Source organism: Pseudonaja textilis, chromosome 6 (genome assembly GCF_049901715.1).
Source record: "Pseudonaja textilis isolate UNSWEBS1 chromosome 6, rPseTex1.2, whole genome shotgun sequence".
In the NCBI taxonomy this organism is placed as follows: Eukaryota; Metazoa; Chordata; class Lepidosauria; order Squamata; family Elapidae; genus Pseudonaja; species Pseudonaja textilis.
This window is the reverse complement of record NC_141995.1, coordinates 6,519,954-6,525,953: the sequence shown is the minus strand read 5'-3', so window position 1 is coordinate 6,525,953 and position 6,000 is coordinate 6,519,954.

Sequence of the window (6,000 nt, the reverse complement as noted above, 5' to 3'; positions counted from 1 at the left end):
TCCTGTGCTGTCCAGGCAGTTTGGAGTTAATTGGGAATTGGGATAGTTAGTTAGGAATTGGGAGCTGTCCCCTTAAGGGAATGCATCATGGTAAATGTAGTTAAGGTATCCTGGGAAATGTAGTCCATGTCACGTAGTCACATCTGTAATCCTGATTGACCCTTGGTGGGTTGGGGGACGTTCCTGCTTTCTTGCTTGGACCCCAACATTGAGCTGGCATCTCTCCCCTTTTCTCCACTATTATGGGATGATCACTATCCTTTTATTTACACCATAAAGTCAACTATGCAGAGAATTGGACATTGAGATGAATCTCAACGTAACTGTGAGTTATATTTGAGGATGCCTGATGAACCAATAAAGAGACTTTGTATGGATGCCTCTGTGGAGTTGTCTGTCTGCCTTAAATTCAGCTAGTAATTAAAGGACAGAACAGATCCAGAGCCCATCCCCTCCCCACGCAAGAAGAGGGTTCCTCCTGCCTCCACTTCCTAGTTCCTGACCAGATTTGGCCTCCAAGCCAGCCAAAGAGGAAGCTCTGAATCCTGGCTTTATCCAGCTTCTCTTGCCTCAGATCGTCAGCTTTGAATCTTCAGTGTGCCTGGCATTTGCCGCGGGCAGTGCTACCCCTTTTGATTCGCCCAGAAGGTGATTTCTTTGAAGCTAGAAACGTTTCCTTGGAGGCCGCCTAACTGGCATTTGGCTCCCAGGTGATCAGAACTGAAAAATGCTGATAGGATATTTCAAGCCAACCGGGAAGTTGTCCTTCAAGATCCAACTCAGGAGCTGCTGAGAAAACCAGAGAACCGCAGGGCAAGTGGTGCCCCAAACAATCTTTGAGGGTGCTGGCGGGGAGGACTCATCAGTGACACAGGGCCAAATTGCACCCAGACTCATGAAGAACTCCAACTTCAGTCTCAGCTCCCTGGGCTTCAAAAATTTTAGCAAAGGGTTCTCTGCCCGGTTGCTGGGTGGGAATGGCCATGGTGGGTGTGGCCTAGTCGGCCTCCTGCACCATGGTGGGTTTTGCCCTCCCTGGGCTCCATTCCTCAAGCCTCCTGGAGGGTGAAAACAGCCTCCCCAGGCTCCGGAGGCTCTGTTGAAGCTGGAAACGGGCCCATTTCTGGCCTTTCTGAACTTCCGGGAGGCCATTTTTCACCTTCCCTGAGCCTCTGCACATGCCCTGCACTTATCTGCATCCAAAACAGGCTGCGTAGGGACTCCTGGGAGGGGAGGGGCTGGGGGCCAAGGGGCAGCCAGGAGTGGGATTTGGGGATTCTCCGAACTGCACAGAATCTTAGCTAGGGGCTCTCCCGAACCCTTGCAAACCCCCAGCAACCCATCCTTTTCCCACATAGATTTTTAACAGTTGCAAAAAAAACCTCCAAACGGAATGTGCTGTCCAGACAGTATATAGGTAATAGGAATTGAGTTAGTTAAGTTAGAATTGGGAGCTGTCCCTTTAAAGGAATGCCTCATGGTAAATGTAGTTAATGCATCCTAGGAAATGTAGTTCATGTCATGTGGTCATATCTGTAATCCTGATTGGTCACTGAATTGACCCTTGGTTGGGTTGAGGGAGGTTCCTTCACTCTTGCCTGGACCCCAGCAGTATGCTGGTGCCTCACCCCCCCTCTTGTTCCTTCATTATGGGATGAAAGATCACTATTCTTTTACACTATGAAGTCAGCTGTGCAAAGAATTGGACATTAGATGGATCTCGACATAACCATGAGTTACCTTGAGGATGCCTAATATAATCCAATAAAGACACTTTGTACGGAAGACTTTGTAATCTTTATACATTCAGCCAGTAGTTATAAAAGACAGAACACGGAACCTTGCAGGAGGCTCCCTAGAAAAAAAACAAAGAACAGAATCTTTGGCGTCTCACCAATAAATATATTTATGAGAAACGAGCGTTTCTGGGCTTCAGGCCATTTTGCCAAGCGTTCATCCTCATTCTGGTCGGTAGACATCCAGGTGATTTGGCAAGGGCTGGCAGGGGATGAGGCTGGAGGACCTCGAAGCAGCGATGCACAGTCCCTGGTTCCTGCCCCATGAGCAGTTCTCATTCACAAAGCAACTGACCCACACTCCTATTGACTTACAACCTGAAAGATATATTTCAAACAGCAGTAAAGAGCAAAGATTCGCAGTGAGTTGCCTCGATTTTGGAATTAAGAAGAAGAAAACGTGCTAACTGAAAATTTTTTAATGTAACACCAGAAAGCTAAACAAAATTGTGTTTCAATAAAGTTTTAAATGGATAAAGGGGACAGATATTTTAGCAAACAGAATTTATTTTCTGATAAAAATGCTTTTAAAAATAGCAAAATTAATTAAATCAGATATCCATGGAAATTTTGAATTTGCAAATGAATTGGGGAAATCATTGGCATATAAAATGCAGAAAGAAAAGAAAGTGATATTAAAGTTACAAGAAGGAAATACTGTAATCAGAGATTATGCAAATCTGCAAAAAGTATTTCATACTTTTTATATTATAAAAAGTACTGTATTATACTACTTGATATAAAGGGCCGGAAATTTTGGAAAAAGTTGCAGCGTAATTGAATGAAGATTACAGCGAATCAAATATTTGAATGGACATATAATAAAGGAACTCTGTGAAGTTATTAATAAAACTAAAATAGGAAATGCACCTGATCCAAATGGGTTGCCAGCCTCTTAGTAAAAGTGTTTTGAGGATGAGCTTTTAGTTTTTACAACAAACAATATTATTCTACAGAATGGAAAAATTCCTAATGCTGGAAAGAGGCATTAATATCTAAAGAGGCACAAGACTGACTTTAGTAAAAAAAATTTTTTACCAATGTCTTTATTGAATAATGATTATAACCAATTTATAGTCATTATTCAGTCAAGATTATTCACAGTTTTGACTGAAAGATTGAAGACAATTTTACAGGACCTTAATTATGAAGATCAATGCAGTTTTTATCTAAGAGACAATTATTAGAAATGCTTTGGATGTTCTGGAGAGCTGAAAGTACATAATAAAAAACAAGCTGCACAGATACTCTTAGATGCAGAGACGGTCTTTTATAATTTGAATTGGATTTTCTTGTTTACATTTCTGGAAGATATGAACCTTGGAGATAATGTTATTAAATTGGTAAGATCATACTACTCAGAAAGCACAATTGTTAATGGAGAACTAACAAAACCCTGAGAGAGTCAAAAACAAACAAAACACGGATGCTTGCTTTCTAAAATTTTGCTCATTTTAGTTCTTGAGGTAATAGAGCTATAAAACAGAGAATCTTGAGACCTAAAATTTAAAATGAAATTTATCAAACAAGGGCGTTTGTGGATGATTTGGTGTTAATTTTCGAAGTTACACTAGAAGGAGGTAGAAACATTAGTGGGAAAATGTGGTATTGTAAACAATTACAATACAATAAAACATTGTAAGGGTTTTTAAGATTAATAATCAGAACATGAAGATGTTAACAAAAACATGAAATTAAAAGATCAAGTAAAACTTTTAAGAAAAAATACTTGGATATTACTAGGAGAATTATGAATTGCGTGTTATTTCAAAATTATGATGCAACTAGGTATTAAGAAGGACATGTTAAGAGAGGAGAAATTAAAATTGTAACTGTTGGACAAAATCGCAGTAAAAATGTGATTTTGTTGCAATAAAAATGAATGTTTTGCTTAGAATTATAATTTTATTTGAGACAAGACTGTTGGTGAAGTTGATAGATTTCACTGAAATGGATAAATTATTTGAATAGAAGAAAAGAGACTGTCTACATTTGTTGGTGATTGGGAAGTTTTTATAAACTTTTTGCATAAAAAGAAGAGAGACAAGACGTAATTTTAAAGAAAGAGAAGTTAAAATATAATTGTACTTATAACTGCTATGAAAAATATTGGAAGCCATTACTTCATATCTTTGTATTTTTCTTTATTCTGTTTCTTTTTTTACTTTGCATTTTTATTGCACTTTCGGCTTTTTATGTTCTTTTTCACTTTTTCTGTTTTGATTTAATTTGTTGTAACTCTTATTACTGTTCTTAAAACTTTTATTAATGTATACGTAATAATAGAGAACAGTAATTGTCCTTTTTCTGCTGAGTTAGGCAGAGGTATTGACATAGAGGGTTCTTCCCCTGGATTGTCTTAGGGTGGGTTCGGGTTGTAAGTCAACAACGGGTTGTAGTCTTCCTCCCAGTACTTATGGAGGATGTCGTTCTCCCATACTGGGAATGATGGTCAAGTGTCACGCTGCTGTGTAGGCTGGGCGCTGTTACCTTGTGGTGCCTGGGATCCAGAGTGGTATTGAGGTTGTGATAGGAATGCTGCTGCCTGTGGATTGAGTGTGGCAGTTGTCGTTGATGGCAGGTTGACTCGTCGAGAAGTCGTTGTAAGCACTGGTGGGCTAAGTTGCTCGGCCAGCAGGGCGTGAGATGTTGGAGCAGTGTTGTTGATTCTGGGAAGAGCATCTCGGACCTTAGTACGTACAACATCAGTTGGGGAAGGTTTGCTGTTGGGAGGAAGTGAATCTCGTATTTTAGGTCGTACGTCAGTTGCGTAACTGATGTGTAGAGTCTGTGGTTGAGATTCATCCCTGTGCTTCCCTGGTTGAGGGAGACTGCTAGGCAACTGAGGTGGTTCCATCTGCTCATTTTGTAGCGAGTGCTGCTCATCCACGTAGCCCTTGACCCGTGTATCTGGGCTCTCTTCTCCCAACTGTTCGAGGTTGAATTGGAGGGAGGTGTTGTCGGCCATCTTTTGCCATGCTGTGGCCGGTGCCATCTTTGTTGCGGCATCTCTTTGCCATTCGGCCAACTCCAATTGGGCTTGAACTCTAGCCAAATCTGCCTGTTGGTTCGCCTGGGCTTTGGCCATTTCTGCTTGATGAACCGCTACTGCTGCCTTCTGCCATGCTATCTCCTCTGTGACGCGAGACACTGGAAACTGCCTGCAGTCTAGCCAATTTGGGATGGAAGGAGGAGGCTTTCTTAGAAGGGTGGGAAGAAGCTGCTTGTGATTGAAGACCTATGTTGGAGGTGGACTTCTCCCTCGGTATTTGCTCCTCCTGCAGCGCATCAAGGAAGATGGCCTGGAGGGAGTGTTTCTCATCCTGGATGCAGTCTTCACGTTCTTTTGTTCGACTCCTCGAAGCGTTGAATGTGTTCTTGGAGCTCTGTGTCTTCCAGGTTCGACTGTATATACTTGAGCTTACTTTCACTGTCTTTCCACCGTGCTCCTCAAACTCCTTCTGCATTAGGAAGAGGCTCTTGAGGGGCAACTTGGTTTTGGGGGTGTCACGGATCTTGACCAGCTCCGTCCATGCGTTTGCATGATGGAGAAATTGCCTTTCACAATCCTCTCTGAAGCGTATCACTGAGGGTGAGATAAGCTTCCTATGTTGTCTGAGGTCGTAGGTCTTCCTAGGTATTGCGGCTTCTCCAGAGGGTTGGACATCTAAAGGTGGTTGTTGGGAACCAGGTTCCATGTTTATGACAAGGGTGGGTGGAGGATTCGGGTCTTCTGGTACATCAGAGACATCTGTCATGGCTGAGGAAGCTGCCATGCTTCAAATTGGCAAAGGGATAATTTTGGAAAATTTAGTGGTTTTCTGTGTAATTCCTTTTTTTGGTACTAGGGGGTGCTATGCACAGGTAGAGGAAAGTAGGATTTCTGCTGAATTTAGTACTTGAGCAAATAGGTGGCGCTGCAGAGTCTGGGCGATGCTAGTACAGCACACAGTATGACTGTTTCTAGGGTGCGTTGTGAGCTTGCAACACAAGGGGGCACTAGAGGTTGTGTTGCAAAGTCTAGAGACTTGAGGGCTAAATGCAGAAATTCGCCTGCTAGTGTGGCTTGCTCCACAAGAGGGCACTAGAGTGTCTGGCAGATGCTGTTGCTATGCACATGCTGGGCTGCAATGAATCCTGGAACCTTGAATTCATTGATTAAATTGTCCACAAGAGTTGAAAAAAGGGATTGTCATTGGATAGG